At 27.7% G+C, this 13,102-nt stretch overlaps 1 protein-coding gene across 3 annotated transcripts in view; it reads left to right on the forward strand.

Moving 5' to 3' along the window:
* The window catches only part of LOC147078048 (xibalbin-1-like), a 233,374-nt gene that overhangs the window by 169,877 nt on the left and 50,395 nt on the right, over nt 1–13,102 (forward strand). The window lies entirely within an intron of this gene.

The raw sequence follows: 13,102 nt of genomic DNA on the forward strand, positions 1-13,102 counted from the left end.
TACCGCTAATATACATAATTTGAAAACATTTCATGCATATACACACTAGAAAAAATTATTTTGTAGAAAAAAATACGACACCCGACGGGACTTCAACCTGTATTTGCTGGATTCGCGCCAGTATGTTTTTTCAATTTAATTGTGTCGCTAGATTTCAAAATCAGCCATTCAAAGTCCATAACATATGAATAGGAGAAAACAGCTTTTTGTTTTCACAAATACACAGTCACAAGGGTGAAAGTTTATATTATTTCGAGTAGAGAATATTTAAAATTCATAAATTCTACATTTTGATAATGCAGAAATATTAGAAAGTAGTAGTTCTTCAGCAATTCACAAAAAAGTAAAAAATACCTGGTGGATCTAAAAAAACTTGGAATGTAGCGAAAAGTAAAAAAACTGGTGGATTTTGAAATGTAACGACACAATTACGATAATTTTAACTAGTAGTTTTAAGTAGTTTTAACTAGCACTAGTAGTTTTTAGTTATAATTTTGGCAATCGGTTTTAGTATATTAAATTAAGGTACGTATTAATTAATTCCTTAATTACTAACCGACGTCGCGGATTACTCCATTGTTTAGTTTTTATAACGTACTTATACTTAATAATAGTTTTAATAAACTATTTCTTTTATTCAACGAATAAGACACAAGATTTCATTCCTGAATATACATAATTTGAAAACATCTAATGCATATACACATAATAAAAATAGGAAGAAAAGAAATATCTAGTTTATTCCAATGCTAATATAAATAACTTATTATCTTGCCTGCCAATTATTCGTAAAAAATACATAATATTGTAAATTAAAGTGGACACAATTTAAAATATTTTATCCAGATAATATAATAATTATCAGTGTTTTTTTTCAATATTTATTATTTTTAACTAGCTATTTTCTCCATCTTTCTCATTAGCTTATAATTGGTAGGTATTTGTTTAATTAAATTGGTTTCATATTATCAGTATAATTTAGTTTCTTAATTAAAACTTTGTTATAAAGTAGTTTAGAATTCTGATGATAGGTGTTGTCAGATTATCTATAAAAGATTAATCATAACTCATTACCAGCTGTTGTTAATTAAATAGTTTCACATCTTTCACGTAAATTAGATATTTACAAGTTTTTTTCAAGTAAGTGTATGATTATGATTATTTAATTATTAATATTACAAAATATTGAGAAGAATTCATCGTCAAAAAAAATATCTGTAATAACGTAGTACTTAAAGCGACATGTATTAAAGGTATTGGTGTGGTGGGAGCGTTTTGAAAGAATTTGATGGGTGACGTCAGAATAAATTTAATAATCATTATATGATACTTATATTGCCACCAAAATGGAACTGAATACAGTAATATCTCTTGGTTTCGACTAGGTTAACAATAATGCCTATACCCTGCCGCCATACGAGTAAATGATGTAAATGAGTATTTAAAATTCGTAATAAAAATTACGATTAAGCAAAATATGTAATAGTTTTTGTTAAAACTAACCCTGTAGTCACGTAAAATTTTGATAGAGTCTATCAAAAATGCTTGCAGTATGATTAGAACAACCATGCACAGCGTCCGATCAATTACCTACCGGAGCAGATAATTGACCAATCATGTCACGCGGCGGGAAATTCAATCGAACGGACAATGTCATTGGACGAAAACGTTTGTTCTTCTGTTTTCCAATAAAGTAGAATAGTTTTCATTTGTTTTTCCATAACAATTTGTTTTTTATTATATTTGTTGACGATTTTGTAATTATTCTGCAATTCAATGCATTGATCTTGATAAAAACTAATACATGATTATATATTTTGTAACCTTATCTAAAATAATTACAGTAATTGGATAGGAAATCTCATTGATAATAATTATTGCTACGAACACAATACTGATTGAAATCTTTTATTCATTATTTTTCAATTATTATTGTCATATTGCAATATTATAATATTTTCGTTATTATTTTGGTGAGATAAGGGCCCAATGAAATATTTAACAAATATATTTTACCAGATATTGTTATTTAGTAATGAAATATTAAAGGTGTAATCAATGTAAGTAAAATATGTCCTAATTTATTATTATCTTACGAAAACATGAAATATTGAATACATGAAAAGATTTGAAATCATAACAACATGCGAGTATTGTCTACAAATTTTCTACAAATTCTACAGATTATTCAGGTTTAGCTCCCAAAGATACTCAAAATATTTCATATTGCACCATTGCACAGCATGTGAGATTTTAAGATAACTATCTGGGAGGTAGCCAAGATCTACGAGTACACCGAATTGTAGAGTCAATGAAGATTGTAATATTGTATGCAGGTCAGTCAGTGGTAGTCAGTGGTTTTGGGTGTTATTAGGATTCTGGGTGCACTAAAAAACAAAGGTAAAATATATTAGAAATTGTTTTCCAAATAAGCTAATTTGCTTTACTTTATCGCTGGATATTAATGTAAAATCATTAAACACGTTTACTTTAACGGCCCACATGCTCGTCGTAGGTCAAAATTGAGTTTATATTGTATTTTCAAACCATGATCCTGGACACTACTTAAACGTTATAGATAATCTATTTATATAATTTTGAAGCCTTATTATCCTTTATAGTTATTTTAAACATTTGATGACTGCATAAAGTATTTTTGTTACATAAAATAGTATTCTTTTAAACCTCTCGCTCTAATGTTATAGAATATAGTCATATTTCGGTACATAACTGTGCAGTGGTGTTAAGATTTTTTCATTTATTAATTTTTAAACGCATTTATAAAACCATTAGTGCAATTTATGACGAGATAATTTTTGTAAAATATTCACGATAAAAAATTATATTAATAATCTCTGTGATCCCAAATTTGAAAAGAATTAGGCATTTTATTATTCAAAAAAACGGCAAGATTAACACATTTGAAGGTGATTCTAAAGATACTTATTATAAGCTATGTCTTTGACCATTCAAGTGTGATAAACATCTTATGAATAATGATTGCTTTATAATAATTATTGACCTAAGAATAAGGTAGTGTTTTTTTGAAATACGCCATTTCTTTTGTCATTCCCCAGTGGTTAAACTACAACATACGGCCGTAGCCATAAATTGACAAACTATAATTGAGGTAGGGAGTAAAATGATATTAACGCGCGTGTTTGAACATGTACCGTTTAAAAAAAAACAGGTTTAGCTTCCTTTATATTTATTTTTCTTTATCTTGCCGATTTTTGAATAATAAAATCCCTAATTCTTGTCAAATTTGGTATCACAGAGATTATCAATATATTTTTTATCGTGAATATTTTACAAAATATATCTCATCATAAATTATACTTATGGTTTTATAAATGCGTTTAAAAATTAATAAATGTAAAAAATCTTAACACCACTGCACAGTTATGTACCGAAATATGACTATATTCTAAAACATTAGAGCGAGAGATTTAAAAGAATACTATTTTATGTAACAAAAATACTTTATGCAGTCATTAAATGTTTAAAATAAATATGAACGATAATAAGGCTTCAAAATTATATAAATATATTATCTACAACGTTTAAGGAGTGTCCAGGATCATGGTTTGAAAATACAATAAAAACTTAATTTTGACATACGACGAGCATGTCCCCCCTTAAACAAAAGTTTTATTTACAAGCACTAATTAGCTATGTCACTAAGCTAACTATAAATTTTCACTTTTGTATAAAAGTATGAACTACAGTATGAAAATACGTATGAAGGCATGATAAATAGGCATATAGTAAAGGTAATTTTAAAAATATTTTTTGTATAATCCTTTACCTACGTCATTACGAGAACCTACACATCATATAGTTGTCATATGGCTGAGCCATGTTCCCATAATGGACTAATCAGGCAAGGAAAATAAAAGTTTCCGGAAGCCGAAAAGTAAACGAAGATTTGACTTACTTGAATCCAATGAATTTAGACTATAAATAAAAGGAGTGTTATAAGTTATTCTGTTATGAAAATTGAAAGTATTTAGTAAGCCTAAAAAGCATGGTTAAGTTGATAATCTCTACAGATATGATAAATACCATGAAAATAGGCAAATAAATGTCATATTATCAATAGTATGAAGTTCTCGCAAATTGACCTGCGTTGCTAAGTTATTTGTAGCTAAACATAATTAGTGGTCAAGCGCATCTATTCTATATACAAGGCTGATATCGGCGGATACTGAGGGTAGTTTATCATATTCATGTATTGAGGTATTATAATTGTTACAATAAGTTAGCCGTCTAAACTGTCAAAACTGTCTATCTCACTCTAAAAGTTAACACAGCCAAGAGAGGTAATGTTAAAATATTGCACTTTTTGACAGTTTAGATGGTTAACTTATTATAACAATTAACCGCCTCAATAACTAAATTTATGATAAACTATCCTTGATAGCCGCTGATAGCAGCCTTATGTATAGAATAGACGTAGATAAGTCTTTTTTTGCTTCAATGTCGTACATTTAGACTCCATCTATTATATAGAAGAAAGTTTTTTCCACTTTTAAATCTAAATTGGAGGTAAGCGGTTTTGAACATTGATGGAGGCGGATCCTGGAGATTATAATAAGCACTGAAAACATGCAGTTATATAACTAATAGGATTAAATAAAAAAAACTATTATAAATAATTGGCATACAATAATAATATAAGATTTTGATAAAAGACAGATAAAAAAACAAAACCATTACAAAAACAGTAAGTATTCTAAGATAGTACTTATGGCATAAAAATATCTCATTCGTATATTATTTATTTATATAAATGTGCGTGGGAAAATGAAAAAATAAAAAAATCGTAATTACATTGGTGACAGGTTTGCGAGATGTAATATATAATTCATGTAGACAGCCTCGAATATTGACTGTGTTTCTGTCGTATTTTTAGTACCTCCCTAAGTAATATGTGATATGGAATGAAAAGGCTTGTCAAGTCTCTAGTCTCACAGCAGGGGTTTTCGAATTACATATATTATATTATGTGCTTATGACATCAGACATTCGTTCCTCATAGTTTTTGCGACGAAATAAATTTTAAACCGAGATGACAAACGAAGTTTTGTTTAAAAAAAAAATCAAGTTAATAAACAAAAACATAAGTAATTACTTTTATTTATACAAGTACCTTCAAATTCTATTTTATTATCTAATTCTAGTAACTGTTTCTTATTTATTACAATACATAGTAAAAACTGTCCATAATAGGTTGTGTCAGAATCTCCTACTAGAATCATAATAGGTAAGAATATTATCAAATTATCATCAAGCAAATAGTCTCAATGCATATCAAGGTTTCTTTCACATGGACTAGCAATAATATACTAATAATAATTATGATACAACTTATCTGAAGAGCGGATTAGTCCTAGAATATCGTAATATGCACATTAGAGGGTAGTATAATGTCAATAGTGATAAGGGTCGAAAATAAAAAATGCAATTTAATTAGAATTTCATTTAACTCACCTCGAACACATCTCAAGAACAACGCGTTGTAGACGTCATACCCATTTGAAAACAATATTTTTTTTCTAATTCGTATGTATGTATCTTTATATTGTTTTAAATTGTGTAATAATGTGTTCAATAATGATTTTTAAATTCTGTATTTTATTTTTATTCGTTGAATTTAAAAAAATGGTTAACTTACAATTTCATCTCAGAATTAAATAGTGCTTACTTTATTGTTATTTTTTTAGTTAAAATCAGGTTTAATAATTTCTCTTGGGTGTATTTGAATTAATGTTTTATCTTAATTTAAAAAAAAATATATAACTTGAAATTCTTTTTATTTATATCGAATCGAGCTTTTGTATGCCTACAAAACCAAAGCTCTAATGATCGATGACATAATTTTATTATGCCAAAAACTATTAAAACTCATTTGTGTTGGCAGAATGAAAATTAAATTCGTTAGCAAGGCATACTGTAGGAATTTTATTGTCACTGTACTTTAACATGCATAGTAAATAAACAAACTACGCGGGAAATTTTGAAATTTCAATCGCAAAATAGGTTCGCTACGAAGTAATGGTAATCAATAGATATGGCTGATAATGGAAATTGCCAGACTGCGTGTGATTTAATTATAAGGAAAACTCTACAGCGGTTTGGAATATTTACACTGTGATTGCCACAAAATTAGATTACTCCCAACCGGTAAACTTGCCCGTATGCCGTATTTTATAACGATACATATAACATATAATGTATATCCAGATATGTATCAAATATTTAGGTTAATATTCTAGTATAAATAGTTAAACGGATCTCTAATATATATATAAACATACTATACAATAATAAATTAGACTAAAAGTAGCTAAAATGTTATACTGTATACCATTGAAGATTTACAAGATTTAAACGATCAGCTGGGTTTAATTAATGCTGAGTGAAAGACTTCAATAGATCCTTTTACTATTTTCGGACTCTAGTACTTTGCTGCCATTTTTATCCACCGAACATAATAAATTTGGTCATGCGTTTAGTGAATCTTGGGTACAACAACTATACTATACGATAGCATTTGTTTATCTTACTGCCATTTAATCTACTTGGTAAACTTTATAATATCTGCCTACTTATACAATGCTGTCTTTTGTGATCTTTTTGCATTATGCCTATCGTACACCTTTCCATGCCACGTTGTTTTATTTTTAATTTTTCGACTTCTTTTATATTAATGCATATGTGAGCACTGATTGTACATATTGGTTGGAACATTTTACGCTTAAAACACAACTTCACTTTTAAAGTATTTAAATTTTTTACTATTCAGGCGTCCAAATTCGCTCCATGACACTTTGGTTCTGGGAGCAACTTGTCATATATTATTATATATGACGGTCGATTAAAATTCTTTATTATGTACTATACTTATGCTCACTCCAGTAATACGAACCTGTATTTTAACTTTAAGACTGTAGAACTTAAAATAGTATGCTAATAATGATTCGTATATGTACTAACAAACTACCCTCGTGGCTCTATTTTGACATTTATTGTCCGAGATAGACTGTAGTTGTTGACCCTCTCAATTTGAGTGTCATTGATTAGAGAACCACTTGTAGATACGATAAAATACTAGACATTTAGTTATTTTCATTGTGAATAATCATAATATACTTAATTAAATTATGCTTGTTTTAATAATTAGTTCCGACTAAGTATTCGTTTATTCATTCTGTCGTATGTTGGAAAGTTGTTAAAATATGTATTCACATAATCACTTAGTTAGATAAGGTTCTAAAGTGACAGTGGCAGACCTTTAATACATGTCAGTATAATTTTCATATACTATTATGTACTTAGTGGATAGCATCAGATTCAGATACATAATAATATTTTTTCTGATGTAATTCAAAATTCATTGTTTCATGTGAAGCAAACCGAATCCAGTTATGCGACAAAATGAATAAATACCTGTATCGATGGCGAAAGGTGGAGGAAGGCTGTTATGATCCAACTAAAATAATGCATACTAGACTTTGTCGGCCAAACGTATTTGTTTTCATTTAATTAAGACTACAATGTGTAGACAGCGTTTATTATTTTTTTAAATTCAATTAAACCCTGTTTAATCCAAGCCATAGTAAATGAGAGTAAAAAAATAGTTTATGTATAAAATATTTAAAATTATGCCATTAAACCATACGTAATTTTAGATATTTTATAGACATATTTTTTATTGACTATGGTTTGGTTAGCAGGGCTTAATGAATTAAAAATAAACTAACCAACACCATCGGTAATATTATTTATTTTTAATTCAAAGAATATAAATAAGTATAACTGAAAAAGTGTACACAATTTTTATCGGATCGCCTACAGAACACATAAATTATTATGGTTTGATTTAGGCTGAGTTTAATTGAATTTTAAAAACTACACAAACATCATCTGAAAATTGTATTCTTAGTCCAATGAAAACAAATAATACATTCATTTGAACACATCACCACGCAAAAAGAACACCAATACCTCATTTTAAATTTATAAATGAGATTCATTTTGTTTTCATTGTATAAGCTGCAAGATTTAATCCAAGCATGTCCAATGTTGATATAATATACGGGAAAATAGAATTCCGGGTAGCAAACGACTTGATTGATAACATATGTGTATCTTGAATTATCGATAAGAACCTCGACATATGTCAAAAAGTTTGAGTACCTGCATGAGTTTTTCCACGTCATGTTATGTAATATAAGTTATATTATATTTTTTCGATAGAGGTTTACTATAATATGAAAAATCCAAATCCTTGCGGACATCTTTTACGTAATAGGAAAAACTCCATTTCCTATGATAGGCCGTCATAAGGATTTCTTATTAAATATGAATGCAGAGAACGGAAACGGGGGAAACTTTTCGAGAACACCTACCACTTTTTGTATTAAATATTCATAACTCGTTAAAATTTTGGATTTACACGAAATATTATTTTTAACCTACATGACGCACGATATGTATAATAATTATCTTTGAAAATTAAAAAAAAATGCAGTTCTTAGCATATTTACGAAATAAGTTAATATTTTTATTCAAGAAATAATTTACAAATTTTAAAAAAGTTATGATATATCGTTGAATAAAAACATAAATAATTCGACATGAAAGTATGTTAATATGAAAATTTCTGAGGTCTTCATTATTATAAGAAGGTATCTTGAATCAAACGAACAGACAATAATAACCAAATTTGAGAAGCGTTTCGGTTGCATGATTATTAGCTTATTTCGTTGTAATTAATTTGAGTGTAGGTAGCTAATTTGCTAAAGCATATTAACTGAAGTCCAATGAATACAGGCACGAGCCCTGCTCGGCTTCACGTATTTAATTATTATTACCACGTTTTTCTTAGCTCGTATTCTTGTTTGTCCGGTGGTTGTTTATCCAGTACAAATCTTGCAATCGATTTTTAACTAACTTCCCGACTAGCTAGACATTTGAAACTTTTAGAATATATGCCAATGCATTATTTTAATACTTTTAGCCATCTTTAAGTAGAATTGAATTCATTTTCAGTTAATTCTGTTTTGTATGAAAAGTTATTTTGGAATAAATCCGTAATCCAATTCACTATTATTGGTTGCTAAGGGGGTGGTCTTAGCAACTAAATTATTAATATATACGTGCGTTACTATGGAAATTAAAATGACATTTCAGTATTCTATATTTTTGTTTGTTTTTTTGTTGCAAAATAGCAAAAAAAAGATTTGTTGACAATTGTCTTATTTGTCCTAAATTACTAATACATATATTTGTCAAGTTTATATGATTCAACAGAAAATTTAAAAACGTGGTATATGAAAAGTTCTTTTTGTATTGCAATAATTTATTTTTTATTTTTTTCTTAATATAATATTTAAAGTTGATAAAAACAAGGGAAGGTTTTTATCGTTTATATTCCATACAAAAATTGTGTAAAAAACTATCCATATAGAAAATATATTCCCATTTTTATCGGCGCTTTGTATAAAACATAGTTGTTAAAAAAATCCTATCTATTTGACGCCTTTTCTGTTCCATCATAACTTAAAAATCACTCTACGAATATGAACGGCACCAACTCAGAGTTTCATCTTGATATCTCCGGGTACCGGTTCAAAAGGTACCGAAGTTCAAAAATAAAAATTCTCAAAAATAACGCACTTGCAATAATTCATCACGAGTATGCAAAAAGTTTAATATAGCAATGGTGGAGTGGCGAGATGAGGTGTGGGTAGGTCGAGGCGCATATATATATACACAGGTGGATAAATTACAATCAAATCTCATCAAAATATTTTTACATTGTTTATTTTTATTTCCCTATTTCCTACAAACAAAGGCACGGGTGATCACCAGTTGTTAAAAAAATATCATGCCAAAGCACTTATATAATTTTTAATAATAAAAAATATATAAGCCAAAACAGATGGTCACAATGACATTTCTAAAACAAAAACAAGCTCATACTTACTTACAATTTCAGAACAATGAAAATATAAACAAATGAATGTTGACAGTAAATATATTATTCTGTCAGGCTGTTAAACATCCATTTTTTTGAAATCCCAAGAGTATCAGATAATAATATAATATTTGTACATGATATTGCACGAGTATACTTGGACGTTGTTTTATAAATTCTTAAAATAATAATATCTACTTAACTCATTCAGTGTACTTTACAATACACGTTTTTTATGATTTTTATTTTTACCTTTATGATTATATAAATATATTGTTGCCTACTTCATTGTTTTTCAAATAAAATAATATAGCACAATGTTACGTAACTGTGTTTTAGTAACAATTAACAAAATAAATTAGAATTTCGCCAATTTGCAATCAATTTAATTTAATTACAATTATTTGTAATTGTTGATACTGGAATTTATTACCGATAGCTCTTTTGGCTTCATCAATAATTGTTCCTCATGATTAACAGAATACATATCAACCATAAAACGTTCTCACCAGAATAATATTTATGTAATATCTTGTTTGCTTATGTAAGCAATGATAGAACAAATTTCCTAATACACACGAAATAAATAACATATTAATTACACAATTTACAGTAATTAACATTTTTTAAATTGAATAAAAATAATACACTATATTTTTTTTACAATATAACGATTATATTATTTAAACTAAAATTAAACGGACTTCGTATGTGAAATGATTATTCTCCCTAATATGATTGTTATTTTTATTATTATAGAATGATATGTAAGCAGTATTATATACCCAGAAGTGCTTTTATCGTCACCCAGCATTTACTACTAAGGTTTCTTAAAGGGCTTTCGCACATAAATTACTTAGTGCTAATTAGGGATTGCAATACCAAGTAAATATATCAATACCGATATAAAATACAAAATATACAAAACATTTTATAGAGAAAAAGAAGTACATATCAATAAATATAATTATTTTTAAACTCTATATAACACATTATATAATAGCAACCTGATGTACGTGCCTACATTTATTATATTGACCTTTGTAAATATGTATACTTATATCATCATATTATTTTATAACTGCTAGTTTTAACAAATACCATAAGTCCGAGTACAGAAAATTTCTCTGTAATTCAACGTTTGTTGGATGTCTGGATCAATAGTTATAGAATAGTTGGAAATATTGGCACGAATGTTTTCCTTTTCGAAATATGTTAATTCATCGCAACTATTCTATATTAAGTATATTTGAGGGATTTCGTTTTATTATTATTTAACTAATGTTGATTTTAGCCAATATATTTAGGTTTTCACAGCATAAAACATAAAATATACACTTAAATTTAACATACAATACAGTAGAAAATAATGACAAAGTAACGTTAAATTCATATTCAAAAAACATATACGTGTATGCTTTCTTAATACCGAATATACCGGTATTTTGGATTTTTGAAACCGGAATTTCGGTATCGATACATAATTGAATACATGTATTGCAATCCCTAGTGTTAATGAGCCAATGTGCTGGATGAGAAAATTGTCCGTTCGTTTATCTGCAGCGAATATTAGTGATTTTTAATTCGGACAGCATCCTGACTAATGACTATTGCAAATACCCTGAAAAATTATTTATAACACAAGGCGGTGATACATAATATTATGAATTTATTGGGAAATAATAATTGGTTTTTATATGATGCGTATCGTAGCCTCTCTCATATCGGAAAGGTATGGTTAATTTAGCTTTAGTTTCCAACAAACCCACCGGATCAATAATTCACGAATATGTTGTGTGTTACTGCAGTACATAATATATTCAAAGTTAACGTCGATAATATATAGTATATGTAAAAGGTACTGCCACACATATGGTAATTTTGAAATTTATTAGATTATGACGAAGACACAACATAACAATATATTATCCGCTCAACGGCCCGCATGCCCAACGTAGGTCAAAATGGAGATTTATGGTATTTTCAAAGCATTAGCTTGAACGTTCCTTAAACGTTGTAGATAATCTATTTATATAATTTTGAAGCCTTATTATTCTTTATATTTTTATTTAAACATTTGATAACTGCATAAACTATTTTTATTACATAAAATCGTATTCTTTTAAACTTCTTTATCTAATGTTTTAGAATATAGTCTCATATTTCCGTACATCCATGTGCACTGGTATTAAGATTTTTTAGATTTATTAATTTTTAAACGCATTTATAAAACTATTAGTAAAATTTATATCAACATTATATAGTGAAATATTTACGATACAAATTATATTTTATAATCTCTGTGATCCCAAATTTGACAAAAATTAGGCATTGTATTGTTCAAAAAATGGGCACGATTGTGAAAAATATCTAAATTCTTGTTCATTATTAGGAACTCAAGATTCTAGGATAATTTATAAACATGTGTAATGAATAACGGAAAATGATTGCCATATAAAGTTGGTAACTAATCCATCATCATTGTTTTACTACTATGAAGGAAAACGTATTGCATACGTGAAAATATTATTTGTACCAATGAAATCATCTAAATAGCCAGAATATCCCTTAAAACCTTTCAATGCTTTGCAAAATGTTTCCCACTATTTTTAGGAACCATCATAAAATAAAATGTTTACGTATAGTTGAATTATTAATAACTAATTTTTAGTGCAAAATGTGAATGACAGTAATGCTATTTACGTTTGTTTTACCACTGCAAAAGAAAATGTCTTGTAGGTATATTTGAAGTATTATTTGAGCAACTAATAATTAATACAGTGATTCATTTTAATAAACCATTTTCATGCTTTGCAAAACGTTCATTATTTTTTGGAACTTTCATGAATAATTAAAGATTGATAACTATTTTTTATGTGCGTAATGTAAATGAATAACACCAATAATTTAAAATTGTTTTGTCATTATTTGACTTAAAAATAATGTTTTTATAAATTGAAACTGCGCTGAAGACTTGTGGGTATTCAAGCTTCAAAATGTGGAAAATATAACAATATAATAAGTATATTATAAGGTAATCCTAAAATATAATATATAAGATACCCCTCTAACAGTTCAAAATAATTCATTCAACAGCTAGATTTTAATAAAATACTC

Source organism: Rhyacophila brunnea, unplaced genomic scaffold, assembly GCF_057557595.1.
Source record: "Rhyacophila brunnea isolate RB1 unplaced genomic scaffold, BYU_Rbru_1.0 scaffold_12, whole genome shotgun sequence".
NCBI classification, from domain to species: domain Eukaryota; kingdom Metazoa; phylum Arthropoda; class Insecta; order Trichoptera; family Rhyacophilidae; genus Rhyacophila; species Rhyacophila brunnea.